This window comes from Cupressus sempervirens, chromosome 2 (assembly GCF_028749045.1).
Source record: "Cupressus sempervirens isolate cs-2001-9-10 chromosome 2, ASM2874904v1, whole genome shotgun sequence".
Lineage (NCBI taxonomy): Eukaryota > Viridiplantae > Streptophyta > Pinopsida > Cupressales > Cupressaceae > Cupressus > Cupressus sempervirens.
The window spans coordinates 471,419,343-471,443,190 of record NC_143119.1 but is presented as its reverse complement, the minus strand read 5'-3'; the positions used below and the strand labels follow the sequence as shown (position 1 = coordinate 471,443,190).

At 36.6% G+C, this 23,848-nt stretch overlaps 1 protein-coding gene across 3 annotated transcripts in view; it reads left to right on the top strand.

Moving 5' to 3' along the window:
• LOC149573086 (Eukaryotic aspartyl protease family protein) overlaps window positions 1-23,848 on the top strand; it is a 49,687-nt gene that overhangs the window by 4,043 nt on the left and 21,796 nt on the right. The gene's annotated exons all lie outside the window — the stretch shown is intronic.

The window sequence follows — 23,848 nt, the reverse complement described above, 5'->3', positions numbered from 1 at the left end:
TTGCATGCTTTTTTATAGTGCATTTAGGTTTCATTTATCTTCAGACAAATTATTGCCTCATCATAAATAAGTGGCCCTTTTCCATTGGCAGGTAATAGCTTAAGCTTTCTTCAGCTTAAATCACTCTAGGACTAGTATTTAAGTATGCATGTGGGTTATGGAACTGGAGCCTTATGTAACTTTGAGCCTTTTCATTCTATGTTTTCTTGAGAATAGTTATTTGTATCATTCGTATTCTCAATAAGATTTTTGCAGCACTTCTAAGCACATTCTTTGATCCCATCATTATCTGGAGGTTTGTGAACAAAGCCCATGGTTGCAAGGAATATTGAAGATAAAATTGCCGTTGATATTCCAAAATGTGACAGGAAAATTGTGTGAACTTTACATTTAGCTTATAGATAAGTAGTTAAGGAACTTTTCTAATAGCTGCCTCTGCCCATTTATTTCACCTTGCCTTCTTTGAAGTTAAAGTTATTTAGTTTATTTAAGGAAGTTTTAGCTGAAAATATAAATAGTCTAGTAGATACTGAACCATTTGTTAAGTCATGTAATCAAGTTTTATCCTCCCCATTTGGGCAATGGTAATTTGTATCTTTTGATGTTTGTCAAAAATATGTGGGAAGAGAAAAGTGCAAGGAGGCTTGATTGCTTTTTGTAGACTTTAGCATGGCTTATTTTTTGAAAAATCAGAACCATTAGACAATTTGTGGAGTCCATTTCTGATTCTGACAGTATTCCCATGTCAAAAGATTTGTTATTATTCTGGGGCTAACCTTTTTCCTTTTTTGTTTCTATATTTCACATGGAAATGTATTTTGTGTGTGTGAAGACAGCAAGGATTAGCAAATTTTAATATCCACCCCTTTCTTTCAGACTTTCATTTAGCAAAACCTGTCTTCTCCCTGGACTAAAATAGAAATAAAAAAGGATTCAAACACCATTGATATACTTTTTGTAAGATGCTTTGGTCCATTGTTACATTCCATTGCCATTGTCTTAAAACACAATATGCATTCAAAATTTGGAAATCGGAATTCATTGTCAATATCATATATGCATGTGATAAAATAAAATATGTAAATAAGTTTAACATGCAAAACCAAAATGCCCAAAAGCTAAGTGCTGCCATATAGTTTCATGTTCAAATTAAAATACATAAAAAACAAAGCACACTGCTGCTCCTATTCGATTCAGCCAACTCTGCATCAGAATCAGAGTCATCTGAATCATCACCATCATAGCCCACAGGAAGAAGGGATTCTCATCTAATGGAACCCCAACACCATCAATCTGGGCCACATCTTAGGCTCAACATGCCGTCATAATGCTAGAATTTGCCTATACTCTGGAGTCTGACGATCCTAAAGTCGAAGAGCACAATGCACCACCGATAGCTTTTCTGCTCGTCTAGAGGTAAGTCTATTCCTCTTGAGGGAAGGGATAAAGCCATGTGTAGATCAATTCCTCTCTACAACTGAGGAGTTAGCAACCTATACAAGGAGGCGAGAAGCAAACACCTTCAACTCCGGTGTCTCTCCCATGCCAATTCCACCATCTAGTAGGATCTTTCGGTGCCAATATAACTTTGTCGAACCTTGCCTATGGTTTACTCAAACTTGGGCCACAGAGGTTTGTGAAGTCAAGTAATTGTGTGGGAAGTATGTTAGCCTCTCGCTTTTGAAAACATCTTATCAAGGGGTTGCCATCTCTACATCAGGATCATTGCACGAGGGCATCTTTGCATCCATTTCTGCATACTATTTGGGATTCTGAGTGTAGGCTGCCATGTGAAGCGGGGAATTCATAGTGTCCCACCTCCGCATCACAGTGAGCCTAATATGCTCCTCATAAAACCCCAAAGTAGGATCCTTATTTGCAACTATTTTTTCAATCATCTCCAACATACTGTTAAATATCTCATATATCTACTAGGGGCATATCTAATGGCATCTATATTAGGGGAGATGACAACACAAAGGTATCTGCAAAATGCAAGCAAACAATTTGAAAGTATTATATAATAAGAATTAGAAATTTTAATATAACATAAAAATCAACAATCTAAAGAGTAATTAGACCATCGGGTCCACTTTGTTTTCACCACCATCAATTGTAGAGCCTCATGCACCTCAAGCATCGCATCCTCTCCATCAAGATGTAGTATGTGGCATACTTATAAATATTTTCAATAATTAGAAAATCAAAACACGTAACAATAATTTAACAATTTTAAAATGAAGTAATAAGATGAAGAAATTCAAATTGGCATACCCTGTCTCAGCTGGTTCGAGAAACTCTTTTGAGAAGGACCTAAAAAGAGCAGCTGAGGTGTGGTGGTTGCAAATGAACATTTGAACCTCTCTAGCTTTTAACACCACTTGATTCACCCAATGTATCTTACCAATGTCTTTCAATGCATTGCTTAATGCATGAACACAAGGGGTTCGAAAGATGAGATATAAGCACCTTGCAACATCAAACTGATTGATTTGCACACACATGCTTAGTTTGTGATCACCTGTACAACATTAGTTGGCCCAATTTCCACTATGGCATGTCTCAAAATGTTGAACTGAAACTTTGCATCCTCATGTTTCCTTGGACAATCCATGGCTTTTACAATATATGAATCAACAGGGTATTTGACAATGATATTGATGAGTGGCTGATGTTTAACATCAGTGCACCCATCTGTCAAAATAGAGCATCCTGTCCTAACGCAAGTCCATCTCATATTCTCGAACAACACATTAATCTTGAGAACTGATTTTCTAGGAGGGTTGTTCGTAGCTTATGATCATCAGGGGTTATGAATGAGAGATCCATTGTGGCTATGCCTTTCATCATTTGTTTGAAATAAAAAAACTATGCCACATGAAATGGGACAGCATTAGGAAAAAAGAATTTAGAAATGTATGACTCTGTAGCTTCTGTTGTAGTGCATTAAACATAGTTTCAATTATTTGCCCCTTATCATCCACCTTCCTCTTTCCTCATCTCAGTGGGACTAGCACCAATAGTGGGTGAGACTGGCCTAGATGATTGTGCATTTGATAAAGTAGGTGTTATTGTCAAAACTTGTCTCCACATATCAGGATCATCATGCAATCTATGAGATTCTATTTTCTCCTCTTTAGTTAAGTTTGGACAAGCTATAGCCCCATGGCATGCAATACCCAGCAAGTGAGATTTAACCCTTGCATGACAATTCCACACCTTAGTTCCTCCTGCATTTTTTTTCTTCTGACCCCTATTTGTGACATCTTGGAGAAGAGATTTTTTTTTTGTTGAAAGGACTTTTTGCATATTTGCTCATGATTTTTGAAGGGCACTTAAACATATCAGGTTGAAATCGTGGCTGCCCACTTCTATCTTCAAATTCAACACCACGAGTTTGACCACCCCCATATTGTTCTTCACTACCACTATTCTCATTGATGCTCATTTTGGTTTTTATATTTTTTTGGGATTGAGGAAAGAAGTTGAACTGAAACAACGCAAACAAAAAAAATCGGATTACTTTAAGCTTAAACATTGAAAAAAATGAAAAATGCAAGCATGAAATGATGATTAAACTTACATCCTCCAAGCTCTTGCTTCCTAAGATGATAAAATCACTCCAAAAGACCGTTGTTGCTGCTCCTTCAACTCAAAACTTCAAACTCTTTCTGCTGCTGTCAATGATAGAGTAGAAATAAAAAACTAAAAAAAGTCTTCGAAATGTCCCCAGTACTAGGACGGGAAATTATGCCGGGGAACCTTGCTAATATGTGATAGTGACTACAAGATGATGCAATGATGTTGAAACACACAATAGTCAACCTCTTGAGGCACACCAAAAGGATGGTACTACTTGCAAGGCTAATTGGCAAGTTAGCAAATAAAACTACAAATGTATTGAGGAGAAACTCTATTTATTTTTACTCAGTAAGGTTGTTATTTTATTAATAATAAAAGTAGTTACATCATATTTCAGAATATATCATTACTCCCCTGTCATTCATAATCCTTACAAACCACATATTTCAAGTCAGGCAAAATACACCCCCCATCCTACCACATCAGCACTATAATACATACATCCTCAACTATAAAGTTATAAACAATCAACATTAACATTAGAAGCCGAAAAAGATGGGAAAACAATTTTATGGTATTCATTCAATTGATCTATACTTTGTAGTTGCTCGACAGGTTGCCACCAAAAATCACAAAACCTCTAAAAAGGTTACAACACCACTTCCAGTTTCTACATCTGGCAGTTTGAAGGCTTGAGGCCCATAACACTCTTTCCTGCATCAAGTCGCCTGTGCATGAAGCGTACCTTTCTCTGCAGCCACTGACAAGGTTCCCATGTGTGGTCTCCATCTTCATCCTTGCTCTGGCTCAGCTCTGGCTGTCCACACTTCGACATCTCTTCACACTCTTGCCTCCTCTACCCCTCTTGCAGGTTAATTGTTTTTGGATCCCCACGTTATGGTGTGGGTCCCTCCAGTAGTACGATAACTTGAATTTGAGTCTGGTAAACTGCTCAGATTTGCCCCAAGTTTATGATTTTTTCCTAGTCCTTTGTGTAGTCACACAAGACCCTCCACATTCGTTGGGCATGTTCCCTTCAGCCTTGGCAAAGTGTGCCATCCTTGTAGAGAATTAAAGGATGCAGGTGTAATGGGTATTGTGAAATCCATCTCAGTCACTCATTGTTGTTTGAGAGCCTCTTCCTGCTTCTGCTATGAACAGGAAAGTCGCAAGCCTCACTCTCCACTTGGCTCTTGTACATCTGGTCATTACTTGTCACACTTTCGACTTCAAACTGAATTCTAGCCATCATGCACTAAAGAACAATAAAATGTCTGTGTTGGCTCTCAGTTTGTAGTCTGCCAACAGAAAATTCAAATTGTAACCCAGGAGCCTACACACCATTAGCAGGAACCATGGATCATTCGTGGTGAAGACATTGCTAAGCTTTTCCACTGAGACCTCTCCCTAGAAAAGCATCTGCTGTTTTGGAGACTGCAAGCTGAAATTGGCTTACATGATTGCTTGTCACCAGTTTCCTTCACTCTTCTTGGATAGCAAGCAATGCAAAATGCAAATTGAAATTAATATACTCTGCATGCCATTTGTGCACCATCTTTCCTTGGGTAGCCAGCCAATTGACTTTGCATGTGTGTAGAGCTAGATTAATGTTCTTCATCATTTACTACTACATTAAATGCCCGTCCTTTCCTATGCTCTAGAAAAGTTTATACAATATCTAGTTTGTGGCAAGTTTGTGGTGAAGACATGCCATAATAGTTTGACGTTCTTCATGAATCAAAAGAACCTACATGATTGCCAACAAAAATGGGCAAGCAAGATGCACTCTTATGAATTTGAGATAGAACACATAAAAGGCAAGGCAAATGTGGTTGCAGATGCACTTTCTAGGAAACTGACTTATGTTCATTGTCTACTATTTTAGATGATTGGAAGGCTAAATTTATCTCTGGATGTGCTAAGAATTCCTTTGCTTTAAATGTCTTGGATACAAAGATGCAAGATGTCAGGTATACAATGATAGATGAGCTGACATAATATGAGAAAAGAATCTATTTAGTACCAAAGTCAAAGATCAAGGAGAAGATCATGAGGACATTTTGCGATATTCCCTTGGCTGGTCATCAGAGGTATTACAAGACTGATAAGCAGATTTGAGAAAGATTTTCTTGGAAAGGGTTGAAAAAGGATGCACACAAATCCATTATGGAATGTATGAATTGCCAACAGGACAAGGGAGAACAAGTTTCCTTTCCATGCTTACTACAACCACTTGCCACACATGAAAAAAAAAGGGAAAACCTTATCTATGGACTTCATGAGGGGACTTCCTAATTTCCGAGGTAAAGATTGCATTTATGTTGTGGCAGATGGATTGACAAAGTATGTACATTTCTTCCTATTACATCAGAATTTAAAACTCTCCAAATAGCAGAGTTTTTTTTCAAGGAGATATTTAGATTGTATGGATTGCCTAAGGGAATTGTTAGTGATAGAGATAGTAGATATATGAGTTCTTTTTGAAGGAGGTTTTCCACTTGACAGGTACAAAACTCACTCCTAGCACAAGTTGTCATTCACAAACAAATGGCCAGACATAAATTGTTAAAAGTGGATAGAGGGCTACTTGAGGAATCAATATCAGCAAACTAATGGGTAAAATGGTTGCACTTGGGAGAGTACCCTTGGGAGAGTACTGCTACAACAAAAATATTGCATTTTCATTGGTACACCACCCTTTTGAGCATTATATGGATATGATGCAATTTCATTTTCTGATTCATTTGTTTTCAGACAGTAGAGTACCCGCAGATAGTGACCTTAATCAGAATTGAGATATATTAAGGTCACTGAAAGATAACTTAAGGCAAGTACAAAACAACAAAAGATGTATGCAGACAGGGAAAAAACAGACAGATCTTTTGATGTTAGAGAATTTTTTTCCTAAGATTGCAGCCATATAGACAAAACTCTTTAAAAAATAGTGGGGCTGAAAATTTGAAGCCTAAGTCCTATAGACCATATAGGATCATCAAAAGAATAGGTGAGGTAGCATATGAGTTGGAGCTTCCTCCAAACAGTCATCCACAATGTATTTCATGTTTCTTGTTTGAAGAAAGTCATTGGATTACAGATTGTGCCTTCACTTGATTTGCCATCCTTGGGTGATGAAGGGAATTTGATCTTGATTTCTAAAGGAGTTTTGAAAACCAGGGATAAAAGGTTGAGAAATAGAAGTATTTTTGAATACTTGATTAAATGGAAGAATTTACCAGCAGAGGATGCAACTTGGGAATGTCCAGGGATTTTTGAACAACTTGTCATGTCCCCTTTTTAGAATAATTTATTTAATATTTCGATATGTCCAAATATCCTCAAATCAAAAGGACATTTAATTTATTTTAACTCTCAACGGGCTGTTGGAATTTATGCCATTATGGAAAAGCTGTTGCAGGAAAAATTATAGAAAGTTTCTATCATTACAAGTGGAGGAAAATATTTGATAATGACAACTTTTGGCAATTGTCATAATCAAATTAGTAGGAATTCCAAAGGAGTTTGGATTTGAATTTGTTCCATTTTGGGAAAGCTGACACAGGATAAATTTTAGATATTACATATCATAATTAAATTAGTGGGAATTCTAATGGAGGGAGTTTGAATTTGAGCACCCAAATCTTGCATACATGATGGATATAAATACTGGGTCACTCTTTTGTAATTTGGAGTGTTGTTGATTATCATTTTCTTCTCTAAATTTGCAGATTTTCTGGAAGCTTTCTTCAGTGGATGGGACCCCGTTGAAGGAGAGAGCTTGTGGACAGAAACTCATGAGCATTTATGAGCAATGGCCGAAAATCCTTGTCCATCGACGACATTCTGACTTTGTTTGTATTTGGGCTCAAGGAGAATTGGTGGCTTTGTTTGTTACTGCTTTTGTAGTTTGCAGGTTTATTTTAGGTGTTGTTTGGAGTGCTTTTGACACATAGTTCGTGATTTTTCTTCTGAGTTAGCTTTACAAATGTGTAACAGCAGTATGCTGCTGTTCTTGAGTCTGTAATCAGTCCTATGAATTGTCATTTTCATTCGATGAACAAACAGTTACTCTTGGAGAAGTTTGGAGCAGAACCATAGTATTGTTTTTTTGGTATATTTTTGTGTTGTTTTTTTTGGTATCGTCTGATGGTTTGTGTAATTGAGCTTGTTGTATGAAGCCGTAGTTTGGTTTGCTGTTATGCATGTTATTTTTAGACCTGAATTTTATTTCTAAATCTTTGAAGATAAGGACATTACATGTATGATTAAAGAATGATTTGGTGTGGCTAAATCATACGTGTGACTTGGAAACTAAAAGTGCTTTAAACAAAACAAGTAAAAGAGTGGAAGGCAATAGTTAAATAGAAAGATATGACTCTTAAATTCCAAAGAGTATGACTCTTGGAAGATAAGGGTATAAAACCAAGTTATTTTGAAGGGTGTAATGGTGTGTTGTGAGATATGGAGACTATATTTTATTATCACCTAAATCTGAAGGGCTCAATCGAGCAGCCAAAATTTATAATATGGAAGCATCTATTTCATATATATAAATCAGGTGAAGCTTCATAACTGAAATGCATAATTACAGGGATTTCAATCAAGTAAAGCAATCGAGTTTCAAGGGCCTACAATAGGCAGACTAATACAAAGTTAATGCACAATCTTAGTGTCATAAATCAGGAGCAGCAGTATCTCACATAGACAGATAGATATCCAAATAATGCATGGTTTTAAAGGACATTATTCTGGAGCAGCAGGCAGATCTTGATACAGATCAACATTATCTTCTTGTGTTAAGAGAAAGCATCGCTGCAAATGTAATGACACTGCAATTATTTCTATGTGTTCCAAGTGCAGATTCGAAACGTATATAAATATGAGTAGAGGAGACATGTCTCATGAAGAGACATGTCTCTATGGTAATTTGTAAGGTAATTACCAATTCGACAATATTAACAATAATATAAACACACACACACATATGAAAGTTTGCCTAATTGATGATTAACCAATAACCATAAAAGGATTATCTCTAGGTCAATTCAATCCGACTCAAGCTACAGAATTAACACTCCCTCTTAGCTAGAGAGGATTTTTATAGAACACATTATGCTCTCAAGCATATAGAGAGATATCATCTCAATATGATATTCTTAGAATGACATATTTAAGGATATCAACATATATCCATCAAAATAGATGTTAACTTTCGATATACGCACACACACATACATATGCATATGCATATACATATACATATACATATACATATGTATGCATGTATAATTATGTCAATCAGATATAATCCCACTGATGCTATTTCATTCATAGTTCCGGGACCTTGCGAATTAGAGCAGGAATCATTGAGTTCGAGCCAGAGTCCATCAATATTTATATGTATGCATGTATAATTATGTCAATTAGATATAATCCCACTGATGCTATTTCATCCATAGTTCCGCGACCTTGCGAATCAGAGCACGAATCATCGAGTCCAAGCCAGAGTCCATCAAAATGAGGTAGATTGTCTTTGTCCTCGGACTTAGCAGAGTCTTGGTAGAGTCACCATGGACTTGCCGAGTCCAGGGACATTGGATTTTTCAATTTTATGAGTTCTTGCTGAGTTTAGTCGCCGAGACTGAGTCCGAGCCCAATTTTGACTTTCCAAGCCAGAGGTGAGTCTGAGTTTCGTAACATCAACACTCCCTCTTAGCGAGAGAGGATTTAAACAACACAACCATCTTACGAAATGGTAATCTGCAATTTGTAATATCACTCATATGATAACTTATCAATCTCATATTTTTATGGTATGTGCACTAGCATCAAGTTCATGATGCCTACCCAAAGAATATGTTATATCCTAGAAGGATATGTGTTATTTGATCTTCGGCTCATTCCAAGGCAACAACTGAATGTTGTCTATCAAATAACAATCATGATCTCTAGTTCATTCCGGGGTAGCAACTTAATGTAGTCCATCATGACACGTTCGTTATCATGATCTTGGGGATAATAACTTAATGTAGTCCGTCATGATAATAGGTCAAACCATTGTTAAAGTCATCACCTTACAATAGCGACCATAAACAAACATTGATGAAAGATCGTCACCTCTCATGATGTTTGCCAATAGAATCATGTAGTAACTCACATGATATACACCATGAACCATGTTAGAGGGTAGATCCACCATAATTGCTCCTAGATGGTGGAAAAGGGGTTTCACCTCAAACTTCTCTCTCACAAAGAAGAATGCATTACAAGTAATTTCACCTTGAACTTCTCCCTCTCAATCAATTGACTTTTTCCAGTCAAGGTTGCTTTTGATGGAATGTCATACTTACTCTAAATTTCATATCAACCTTCAAACCTCCTCGCACAAGGTTGCCTCAAATATGTGCAAATCAAACTCTATATGAGAAATTCAAGAAAGTTGTAATTTTCTGTAGTTATCTAATCCATAGAAGCATAAATTGGTAAAAGTAATGTTTAAACCCGATTAATTGAGAATTAGGCATGTTGCCAATTTTCCCTCAATAAATTGGTAAAAGGGTCAACAATTTTTGGCCCAAGAAGTTAAAAAATCCCCATCGAATGGAAATCATAAGGTGTGCGATGGAAAACGTGGCGATTTGTTATAAAATGGTGCGGGTGGCATGATGTCTTCTACAATAGTTCACCATGAGTGGAGCAACTTTAGGTTCCCATTCTACTTAAGCAGAGGTTAACCATTAGCGGAACAACAGAGCTTCATTGTTTTTTTATGCAGAGCTTTGCCATTAGCAGAGGATTTGTTATTAATCATGGGTATGCAAATGCCATTTGGATTTAAATATTGTTATAGTTAGCATTTCTCTTCACCATAAGGTTTTTGTTACTTTTGAATTTTGAAGGCATAATATTGAAATTTTGGAAATATATATTTTCCCCTTTTTGTCAAAAAATCCTACTCTAGTTTGCTGATTTTTTCCCAAAATGATTTATGCTATGATCAAATCATTTATTATTATTTATTTTGATTGTTCAATCTTATTGAAATTTAGTGGATATATTTCATTATCCCTAATAGGGGACATTGAAATAGAAATGAGATGTCTCATGTACAGGAGATTGGGATTGATTTGGTTGGGAACATTATTATTTAAGAAACATGGTATGTACCAAGTGAGAACTATAAATGCTACATTTATAATGTAGAGTATAGGTTATTAGCTCTATATACAATAATGAATACTCTTTTTTACTATTTTAAGCAATTGATAGAAAAGACATCCTAACTAGTGATGACTAAGAGTATGAGACCTTTATTGAAGGTTTTTCCTACCTTCTAGTGGATGCTTTTAGGGACTTATTGATGCAGGAATGCTTAAGGCTTTTGCAGTTCTTCATGCCCCAAACATTTTTTGACCGATTTTCTTTCTCTTTTTGGTGTAGGTCCTATGTGGTGTTCAAAGATATTTCCTCATGTGTTGTCTCTTGTTGTGTGTAGACCTTAGTGTCCTTGGTGTTTTACCGTACGTTTTCTTCGTAGTGAATGTTGTGTAGCATTATTTGTGATGAAATCACCATTTGAAGCTTGTAAATGTTTGATGGATAGACATGTGCTCATGCTTTTAGGTTGGGCACGAGAGTCATGTTGTACCTTAGGTTTTCTTCGTATTGAGTGTTGTGTAGTGTTAGCTGTGATGAAATCACCATTGGAAGCTTGTGGATATCTGATGGATAGACATGTGCTCATACTTTTAGGTTGGGCATGAGAGCCATTTATTACCTTGTAGATAGTAGCAATTCTTATTTTCACCTGACCAAATATGTATTAGGTCGAATACGGTATAACACTCTTGATTGCAATCAAATATTCCTATTGGTTGTGAGGATTAAAATTTTAAAGGAACCTATAAGAGTTCTTAGATCAATAGGGCAATGCCCTTTGTACGGTGGCTCAGGTGTCGCCAGTTGCTTCCTCTGCTGATTGCACTCCGCTGAGGGATGCCGCGGTTGCGGCCACAACTCCTCTGCCCATTGCTCGCCTACCCTAAGATCCCAAGCCCCTCGCCATTCTTCGGGTGGAGGTGGAGATGGGTGGCGTCGCCACTCTGTTTCTCCTTCTCGACACAGGTCTGGCTGGTCCCTTGTTGCTGTTGTTCTTGATCTTGCCTTTGCTTCTAGGTGGCCTTCCGCCACTAATGACAAGGGGTTTCCTTGGTTCATGCTTGCGATTTCACCCTCTCGGAGGGAAGAAGAAGAATAAAAAGATAAAAATGATATTAATGGGTGGTCTATTCCAAACCAACCTCTTAATCTGCTGATGTATGGGTTTTGATGACAAATATTATCCTCCTCCCTCAGCTGGCACTGCTCTTGCACCCTGAGGGCTTTTGTACTGTTTTTATTTATTTTTGATGAATAGTTGATGTAGTTGGTTTTCCGGCCTTGGTGTCGTGTGACTCCTGTGGGTTGATCCAGTATCCCCCGGCAGTAATTATCCGGGCATTATATTTGGTGACAAACTTTTGATTAGTCTCTCTCTCTCTCTATAAATATACATACATATGTATGTATGCATTCATGTGTGGATGCATACATGCATGTATGTATGTATGCATATAAATACAATAAAAAGAATGAGAAATAAATCAAACTAAAAATTGTGAAAAAATTCTAAAGTTATGGAGTTGAAGGTCCTCACATGATAATTGTTCTGAGAGAGTTGAGATGAATTCAAAATTACTGTTATCTGTGTGTCTGCATGCCCATATGTATGTATATATTCATGTGTGGATATACAATAAAAAGAATGAGAAATAAATAAAACTAAAAGTTTTGAAAAAATTCTAAACTTATGGAGATGAAGGTCCTCACATGATTATTGTTCTGAGAGAGTTGGGATGAATTCAAAATTACTGTTATCTGTGTCTGCATGCCTGTAGTAGGGGCAATTTGATCACATTGTTGAACTGTTGTCATCAGGCTGTATACCTGTTCAATATGATCTTTGATGTTAAAAAAGGAGAAATTCTAATATATATTTAATCTTTAATCTTGTTTCCTGAGAATTATATTTGTTGACCCAAGCTGTCATTCACTGGGCATTAGGAGTTTGGCTACACTAAATGGTATTGCAATTGGTTAGTTTGTTGGGCTTGAGAATCTTAAGAGTTTATTTTGTGGGCTTGTGGATCTTATAGTTGCAGAAGGTTGAAAAGACATGGCAAGTGGAAATATTGCAATGGTATAGATGTTGGGTGAAATGGCAGCAACGTTAGAAGCATTGGAAAGAACACAAAGGAAGGGTGTGCTTGTTGAGGACATAAGTGAAGAAGAAGATTAGCATTAGAAAGAAGTTAAAACACAGAAGAAAGGTGTGGTTGTTCAGAATAAAAGCAAAGATAAAGAACATCTAGTTGTCCAATGGGGAAAGTATATTGACAAGCCTTTTATAAGGGAATGCCATTCATGGGAAATCGACCACAGATGGAGACTTCAAATGTTAAAAATCTTGTGATTTGGATTAATTCTTCAAATGTAAGTATGGACGAGTACTTTGAATTTGACCACAGATGGAGACTTCAAATGTAGATATGGAGGAGTACTTTGAATTTGACTCCATAGAAGACCGGAAGATGACAAAGCACACTAGTACCAAATTGAAGGGTTATGCATCCTTATTTGAAAGATGTACAGCTTGGATGATAAAGATATCGGGGTGGAATTGGATGCTTGGTTTGAATTTTCTGGTAATGGTACTCTCTACATGCTGCTGCTTACTGGGTCCATGTTGGAGACAGCAGTCATTATTCATGTGAGGACAGCGGGGCATATGATAGAATGAATTTCAGCATCACAAAGAACATGTCATTGTAGGGTCGATGGTGGCGAAGATGAGATCAGAATTCCTGTAGATTACCACTTATATTTGTTGAAGCAATTTCAAAACAAGTAGAGAGATGAATATCAAATCTTATACAGAAGAGTTTTTCCGGTTCAATATTTGAGCTGGTCATGTTAAAGATGAAAAAAAAAGTTGAAAGGTACATCAATGAGCTTTGCTTGGCTGTCCAGGGTGAATTTAGCATAATTTGAGTGAGAGCAAAACAAGATGCTTATCAATTTTCCTTGAGAGCTAAAGTGAAGTTGGCCATAAAATACTAGTGAAAATAAATGATAGTAGAATAGTGGGGGTGATTCTAGACACAAAGTGCTCAATTCACCCTCACTATTCTACTTTCTTTTATCTTCACCGTATTGTTCTCTTTTTGGAGGATCTTTTTCCTCTAGAGTTGTTCTATTGTTTTATGGCCAACTTCTCTTTAGCTCTCAGAGAAAATTGATAAGCTTATTGTTTTGCTCTCACGCTAGATTCACCCCCACTATTCTACTATCTTTTATCTTCACAATATCGTTCTCTTTTTGGAGGATCTTCTTTCTCTAGAGTTGTTCTATTGTTTTATGGCCAACTTCTCTTTAGCTTTCAGGAAAATTTGATTAACTTTCTGTTTTTCTCTCACTCAAATTATGTTAAATTCATATTTGGACAGCCAAGCAAAGCTCATTGATGTACCATTTCACTTTTTTTCTTTTGTCATCTTTCACATGACCAGCTCAAATATTAAACAGAAAAATTCTTTTGTATAAGATTTGAATATGAGCAATAGAGAAAGTTCCTCAAATGGAAGAGAAAGCTACGAAAGAGGAAGAGTTAGAGGATTGCTTTTGCTAGTAATGTGGAGAAGTTGGCAGACGTTGATGAAGAATATGTAGCACCAGCTCAATATGTAGAAGAACAATAACAAGGGGGTTTCTCATGATGAAGAGGGTATTGCTGAGATTGTAGAAAGAGTAGCATGCACCTGCTGAAAGGGAGAATCTTTTCAGGATTCTATATGCAAGTCCAAGGGAAAATGTTGCAAGGTTGTTGTTAATGGTAGCACAGAAGTTTCATATCTAGTGAGATGGTGGAGAAGCTTCAGCTGAAAAGAGTCCCACACCCTAGATTGTACAAAGTCTTATTGTTGCAACAAGAGCACCAACTTTTTGATAAATGCTTGGTTGATTTCATATTTTGAAGCATATTAGCAAGGTTGCATGGGGACAGGGGTACTCAGGGTACAGTTACAACTTTCTTCAAAACTAGGGATGGGGGTACTTGGGTATCTCAATATTTAAAAAAAATATTTTTAGAAATTCTGAAAATATGAGTAGTGATAAAATTTGCAGATGTAATGTATTGTTTTAAGTTATAGATTTATAATATGTTTTTAATAATAATAATATATGCTAAATGTTTAGATGCATAACAGAGAATGCAGACTTTAAACATGAACAAGAAGATCATAAATCATTTAACAATGACATGTTGCAAATGATAAACTTTTGACTTGAACAATGATGAAGTTTATTGTTACTCGGGTATCGTATCAAAGTTTCAAATTGATTTCCTATTGAATTAAGCTTGATAAACAACAAGCTGATACGCAAACAAAAAACCGAAACAAAAATCAAAAATCTTAATCAAGGTCCTTAGCTATGATGCTCCCCACTGAGTACCTGGTACTTGGGGTATGTGTACCCAGTAATTGGGTATGTGGGTATGTGTGTCCATGCAACCTAGCATATTAGGGTGAGGTATTTGTGGTATATGCGTATGAATGCCTACACATCTCGTGAGGTAGACCATGGCAGCATGACATGAAACGTATGCATGTATGAGCATATATGTTTGGGGAATAAATCAGCAAACCAGAGTAGGATTTTTTGAAAAAATGGGGAAAAAATCAGATTTAGGGTTTAAGGCTTCTTCCCGATAAAAACTTCACATGAAATAATCACAATTTTTTGCAAGGAGTGGTTGCGACTTCTACCTATTAGTCACCAAAAAATACCCAAAAAATTGTTGACTAAAGACAACCAAAAAACCCTTATTTTTTGGCGAATTAATCGGCAGAATGTCTGATCAAGGATTAATTGCGATTCATTCCAGATTTCTGCTTCTATGGGTATGCAAGATGGCAAGAACATTTATACTGTTACCAGGGATAGAAGAGAATTCACATTGTATCATTATTGAAGGATAGTGGAGAACAAGTGGACAGCAGGCCAAATTTATGTTTGATTTTACAAAAACAAGATTTAGATGCTTTAAACTATCAATAGAGGAAAGAATATATTGTGCACTTATTCTTTATTACACAGTAATTAAAACAGAAAGCATAGAAGATGGATTTTCATTGGAAGTGTGGAATTTGTTAGAATAATACCTAGAGCTGTTACAAGAGTTGCTAGATGTGTCACCACCAAAGTATTAGCCATCACTTGTATAATTGTATTTGATCCTAGAAGCAGGCCCACCAAACAAGACAGCATGACGAATGATAATATTGGAGAATGAGGAAGTGAAGAGGCAAGGCCAAGAGCTATTGGATTTTTTTTGATAAAAGATAGTTTGTGGTCTTCTTGTGCCAAGAGTATTGACACCTAAGATGGATTACAAGTGGCTCATGTGCATGGATTCAGAAGTCATCAACAAGTACTGTAAAGTATCAATTTATATTACTCTGAATAGACGATTTGATGGGTTGCTTGAGTGGAGCTAGATAGTTCATAAATATTGACTTTTTGACGAGTGTTTATCTTTAGATTTGGATTAGAAAGGGAGATTAACGGGAAGCTACGTTGAAGACCAAGGATGGGTTGTACTTCTATTTGGATTGGTAATTTACCAAGTAACTTCATGCCATTGATTAATGAGGTATTGAAGCCATTTCTTGGTTAGTTTGTGATTGTTTATTTAGTGATTCAACAATATAAAAAAAGAGCATTTGGTGCGTTTGAGGTTAGTTTTGTAAAGATTGAAAGAAAAGTTGTTGATTGATTGGAAACATATGCAGTTTTATGAAGAACAAACTAATTTGTCTCAGATGTATCATTTCACTGGAAAGCTGGATGGATTTGAAAATTCAAAAAGGTAAAAGCCATTGAAGTGTTGCCATCACCAGGAAGTACATTTGAGACATGGACTTTTTATGGCCTAGCAATCTTTTATAGGAACTTTGCTAGAAATTGTAGTGATATTTGTTCCTTTGTTGCAGAGATAAAAAAATATGGCATGACTAATTTTTAATGGACACAGCAGTAGATAAGAGTTTTCAACTCTAGATAGAAAAGGTAAATTACACAACCCATCTTAGCAATATTGGATTTTGACGAAGTGTTTTTTAGGTAGACCATGGTGCAAGTGGGGCAACAGTTGGACCAGTCTTGTGCTAAGAAGATAAAACGATAACTTGCTTTATTGTACAGTTCATTGAGGCTAAAAAGTACAGTTCATCATCAAGGCACTTAAAAGTTGCAGACATTAGTTGTTGTCAAAGGAGTTTGTCTTATACACGGATTATCAGGCATTGTAGTACTTAAAGAGGAATGGGCTGCATGCAAAAACCCAGCTGTAAAGTATAAAACAACATGGTTGGATTATTTCATTCAAGGGGCTATTGTTGAAAGGAAAATGCTTGTGTATCCCTCAAGGATCTATGAGGGAGAAGCATAGTGTATGCTTAGTGGGACACTTTGGCATGGACAAAACTTTGACACAACTGAATGGAAGTAATTATTTATCAAAAATGGGTAAGAATGTGAAGCATATGATGTAGCATTGCAGAGTTTGTTAACTTGCCAAAATAGGGAGCCGAAAAACTGGATTATATGCATCTCACATAAGCAGCGACTTTGTTCTTGGGCTCGGAGAACTCAAAGAGGTAATAGTCCTGTTTATGCTGTAGTAGATAAAGTTTTGAAAATGATTATTTCATGCAAAAAGTCAAATGATGCCACTTACTGTCGCCATTCAATTCTTTAAGGAGGTGTTTAGACTCTATGGATTGCGAAAGAGGATAGTCTTGGATAGAGAAATTAAATTCGTGGATTGCTATTAGTGTACTTTGTGGAAAAAGCTAGTTGTGAAACTGAGTTCCAGCCCATCCTATCTTCCTGAATTGGATGAGCATAGTGGAAGTTTGGGTGTTTGATTGGAAAGAATCCCACTCAATGGGTTTTGATCTTGGAACAGGCCAAATTTGCCTATAATAACTCAATTGACAGGAGTACAACCAAAACCCTTTTCCAAATTGTGTATGGGTGCGCCGTGCAGCCTGAGAGGGGTAGATACTTTGAGAATCACTGATGGTTTGGATAGAAAAAGTGCTGCTGCAGGAAAAAATTCTGACTAAATACTTGAGTTACAGCAGGCAGTCGAGTAGAATGTGGAAAAAAGTGCAATGAAGTAAATGGAAATTTTAAGGCTTAAGAGAAGGAAGGAAAACTTTGAAGTTGGAAACTTGCTGTTCACTTATTTAAGGAAACAAAAGTTTCCTTTAGGAGCCCACAAATTCTCAAATGAAAGAAATCGGGGCATGTAAGATCTTACGGAAGTTTACATCCCATTGCCAATGAGATAGAGCTCCTTGAAGTTGTAGATGTGTCACCTATTTTCAATTTTGCCGATATTATATCAATATTATGAAGAGCAGACCAGTTAAGAAGGAAATGCAAGACTTGATTGTCAAAAGGAAGGCAGTTGTGAGAAAGGGAAAGAGATGAAGTTGAGCTTGTATAGATTCCTTAACAACGAAGAAAACAAGAGGGAAGGAGTACAGGGAATACTTGATTAAGTGGAAAAATAAGACAGCAGATGAAGCATACCTGGATGCATGTTTTTGAGGTTTTCAAGTGGGGGATTTCACTTCAGTTTCTTTATGAGTTATCAATCTAATGAAACATATAACACCAACCTGGAGTGTTTGATGCAGGAGCATCTAGGGCTTTGGCAATCCTGCATGCCCAGAAACATCATTCAACCAGTTTTGTTTTCCTTTCTTATTTTTCTTTGAGTTGTAGGTCCTGTTTGGTGTTAAAATTTAGTTCTGTGTTGTCTCTTGTTGTGTGTAGACCTTAGTCTTTTTGGCATTGTGATTTTTTTCTTCTTGTTGGGTATTGTGTAGCATTAGTTGTAATGAGGTCACTTTTGGCAGTTCTTATTCTAGCTTGGCAGATGGATAGACGTGTAAATGCCTTAAAGGCTGCTGTTTGTGTTACTTGATTTTGGTGGCAGCGGTTTCTTATATGCACTTCACCAAATATAGCCCAGATCTTGGACAATATATTTGCAGTCCTGATGGAAATTGAATATCCCCGCTGTATCTGATGACAAAAATTAAAAAGGAATTTTACCTGCTGGGGCCTATGCTGTACCTGTACAAGACCCTCTCTAATAAGAGGTTCCCCTGGGTCTCGCGGCTCTGAGTTCTATCTGGAGCGATTGAACTTAAGTCTTTCACCCCTGTGATTCTCTGGTGGGACTCATGATTTGTCATTAATGGCACAAAACTCTTCCTCTAAGCTAAACTTATTAATTACTTTTATTTTTGACTATGCTAACACCTTTTTGTTATGAGTTCGTGGGAATTTTGGAGAAAACTTTCCACCCAGCAGGTTGTGGTTACTCTTTATTGTGCAGCTAAAAAGGAGAATGTGGTCTGGGCCTTTACGTATCCTCCTGCCCATTTGCTGCAGTTGATTTTTCCGTTCAGGTCTCACTCCTATGCAAAAACATATCCATAATAAGGGGACAGTTACCTTGCTTTTTGGTGTTAGACTACTAATTGCTAGCTCACCTAATTTCCATGCCAGTTTCTTTTAAGAAAAATGCTTTTGGATGGGGTCAAGGTAGAGTACATAAAGAAACAAAATAAAAAGAAAAAAGGAAAAAAAGGGTTAAAAAATTCTGGACTTATAGGAAAGGAAAGGAAAGGAAAGGAAGTTTTATAGTCCACGACACTATGCCATAGTTTTTGGGTTTACATATGGTGACAGTGATATGGGACTACCTCGTACTCTTTTTCGAGAGGTGCTTGGCGCTACAAATGAGGCATACATACCCTACCCCCCAGTGGGATTTGAACTTGTGACCTCTCTTTCAAGAGTACAAGTTCTCCACCACTAGGCCACCTCTCTTTTATAGAAACACAGGTCTTGACATGGTTGTCAACAAGGAGAGACTTGGGATGGATACCTAGCTTCTGTTAGCTATGGTGCATGCCTGTACATTGGTGTAAGGCCAAATCTGATTTAAGTAAACAAAAGAAAAAAAATTGATTTGTTTTTTCTTTCTTCAATCTTGTGTCCTGAGAATTATATTTGTGTGGAGCTGCAAGTCCCAAGCTGCCTTCATTCATTGGGCACTGGGACCTTAATTGCAATGCTTATAGAGACTTTAGAATTTTCTTTTGGACTCTTGACTTCTGTAGATGTTCACATATGTGTCTATAGAAGAATATGACTACCACAAGTCAAATTATATGTCTTGGAGTAACTGATTACACTATCACTTTAACCTTATGAATTGCTGAAATGAATCATGAATCATAGAAGGATGTTTAGATCAATGAATTTTCATTATAAATAGAGTATTTTGTATTTGTAGTAATGTTACAAAATCATTCAATGTTGGATCGTGTATCAAGTTATTTAACATTTTTAGCTTAGTTTAAGTTATTTTTATATAAATATTCACACATATAATTTATGTACATGAAAACATGTTTACTAGATACGTATATGTATATACGTACATACATACAATTATATATGGATGCATGTTTACATACATACATACATATATGAATGTTATATATTTTCATAGCCGACGGCTGTTCCAAATTTTGGTGAATAGCTCCCATCCCTCTGTTATGAAATTCTACAGAATAGAAAATATGTGAAAATATTGATCCCAACTGATAATATATACTAATCAAGCCAGGGTCTCATACATATCTGTGGGATTTTTATCACCTTTATCATCTAGGCAGGATGATGATACCCAATGCAGCTCACAGATTGCGCTGTAGGATGAATTTGGATACAATTCAGCAACATCCCATGCACAAAAGAAAATTTGAAATTTGTACTTCACAACAGCATTACAACCATTCGCTTGTATAAAAATAGATTTCATCACACTCCTTCCATGCTTATATCCAGCTGTGGAATTTAATCAATCCTTACAAAGTTGCTTATTAGAACAGAAAAAGAGAAGGAACTAAAAGTTTACCATCTCTACAAATTCAACAAACAGAAAAATTATTAAGCATTTTCACTTCCCAAGTAATTGTGATACACCTGCAAAAGCATGTACTTTCTGTTTCCGTGTCTTCTACAACAGGCTAGCTCAATATCGACTGCCATTGAAAGATGAAAGAAAAATAGAAGTCAATCCCTGCTTTCACCTTTCACCCAATTTGCCCTTCAGATGCCAATCCAATTATGTGCAGACACAAATTGATGTAATGCATTAAAAGGTAAGGAGACATCACTCTTTGAAATAAGCAGAGATGGTAGACTTTTAGACAGGTCTATTTCATTTTTTGGTCACCTGATACCACAACCCCTGCAAACAGTCATTGTGATAAAAAATGACTCTATTCGGTTAAGAGTAAAGTGGTACAACCTGTTAGAAATAGGGAATACTGAAGGGGGGGTGAGGGTGAGGGTGAGGGGGGACGGGGCAGGGAGGAGGGAGGTGGGGGGTTTTGAGGCATCAGCATTCCAATACTGTTTGCCCAATTATGGATATCAGAAATAAACCATATACATGTATAAATAACTAAACTGAAAAGTATCAATGAACATCCCACAAAGAAACTCATAACACCATATTTTGTGAACTATGGAAACCCTGGCCAAGGGAAAACCCTGGTGGGGATGGTACCCACAAAATGATCCACTAACCAAAAGTACCTTGTAAAAGGTTTTGATCCTGTTAGGAGTCTATTACATGAATATAGTGTGTCTATCCTTGTTAGAGGACTTGACCTTGTTAGAGGTCTCACCCCTGTTAGGAGTTGTACTACAAAATGTGCTCACTGCACCACAACAATATACAACTTTGCGAGTAGTATAGAGAAATACCAAAAGCTTGACTATACTGATATCTCCAATATCTGATTAGTCGTTTGCTGTTCCATTCATCTAATCATGCCCATATACCTCTTCTCTGCTCTGACCATCAAAACATAATCTAACCAGCATAAATAAAGCTTGCATATCATAAACATAGCATAGCATAATCATGTGTGTCTTCTCTAATCAAGAAGTCCTTCCTTTATACCATTTTCCCTTAACTCTTTGTTCAGTCGGCCTGAATAACTGACTTACACGTTTCCAAAACTTATTATTACAATCTGCTAAGTAAGGGTTAGCAACTAGTATGTTGTCCCTATATTCCTAAGTCCTTGAATTGACAAGTCAATTCAATGCCTTAGCCAAAATAACCAATCTGTCCTGTGTACTCTGCCTCTGCGATGTCAAAATGTCTTCTGATTATTTATCCAAAACATGCACTAACTGTCATACTAACATTAGTAAACATAGATGCATCATGTATACTCCCCATTCTATCATATTCCAAAACTACAGCCTTGTATCTGCTTCCGATGAAGCTTGCTGATGAAAGCAATCTGACTGTACCCCGTTTTCTCTTGTCATACTTAGTCGATTTCTTCATAATAATATAGCCGAACTGTGTCTTCATTGTGAGCAGCCTTAACCATGCATAGAGTTGCCTTTAATGACAACATCCCACTACTTACCTTAGCCAAGTTGCCAACACAGCGATGGTGGTTTTCCCTTACTACTCAATCAAAAAGGAATTTTATCAAATTGATTATACAGACCAAAATATAATGTAGTTTTAGATGCATCCCAAGGCCTTGCATTTTTAATAATATCTTTATCTCTGTTAGATTCCTCATCATAATCTGCCCAGTGCAATTGTCAGGCTGGGCTCTGATTGCTAAGTGGGGAGATTTAAACTACAGTCAACTAGCAATTTGTATATTACTATCATGAGTGTGTAGTCCATAACATAGTCAAAGTGAGCTGCATCTTCACCAACTACACAGTCAAAGTGAGTTGCATCTTCACCACCATTACACTGAATAACTGCCTCTTGATAATGATGATCTTCAGGGAAGAAAAAGGTGATTTTATCATTAGATAGAATATAACATTGTTTGTTTGTCAGCTCCATCAAAGACATTCTTCCTTCTTGTTGATTAGGCTTAATCATTATTTGTTTCACATTTATTTCAATCTTTCTTTTAACTCAGTCCAAATGTTCCTTGTAGGGTTCTTGGTTCCACTGTTCTATTTAAGATGAGAAATGAGCCTGTAAGTGTGAGGCAGCAAGCTTCATTTTATCCAGCCAACCAACTGGTTTTCCTGTGAGGAAAGCACTAGTTGCCCTTAACACTTTTTCACATTTTTCTTTCCTGAACCTGAAGAAAAATCTATTTTGATTGTCTTGTAACACACAACATACAACATCACAGCACATCTTTTTCAACAAGATAGGCGACTTTCCTCTTTCCTCTTAGTTTGAATGAACTCGAAGCGCACTGCTTCAACTTTACTAGGGAGACATAAGGCTTCTTGAAATATTGATTCAGCTGCCATGCATCAACCTGTCCTTTATCCATAATTTTGAAGTTCATTTAGGACTCACCTTCCACAATCTTTCTTTTCCTCCCTTGCAGCATTGCAGTTTGAAGTCCTCAGAGGAGGTGCATTGCCTATGCTTGTTTGTTTGAACTTATAACTTAAGTTGCAGAAATCATCAAAAAATTGCATTTTATTCTGTTTAATCACTGGTTAGCCCAAGTGTCTTTGCCGAATAAATTATGTTTTTTTTTTGGCAACTAATCACTGAAGCCAAAAACTGCATTTTTTCATAAATTAAATCATTTCTTCTCATTTCTGCAGCAGAATACTTTTCCTAAACCTAACAATGAACTTGACCCTATTCTCAACCCAATTTTTTCAATTAAATGGCAAGAGCTTTGTCTTTTGGGTTTGCTTAGCTATTTTCAAGAATGATTTTTGGTACTATGGTGTGAATCATTTTGATATTTTATTATCAATAGTATGTATTATTAATGTTTGATAGAATGAGTCTTGTAATAATCCTCCTCCATCATCTGGGGTAGGATTGCCTTTGGTATTACCAGCAAAGTTTAATTTTTAGATAGCCGAAGGAAGGAGGGAACCATATCACCCTTTCTCAAATTTTTGGATTGTATCAGCAATATGCAAAATAGGTTTTGTTCTCAAGAGATTTCTTATGTATTTTTATTTATGTCAATTAATATGGTGCTATTATCTCAGCTTCATGTAAAAAGTAAGAATTAGAAAGCACAGACAATAAATGCTTGTC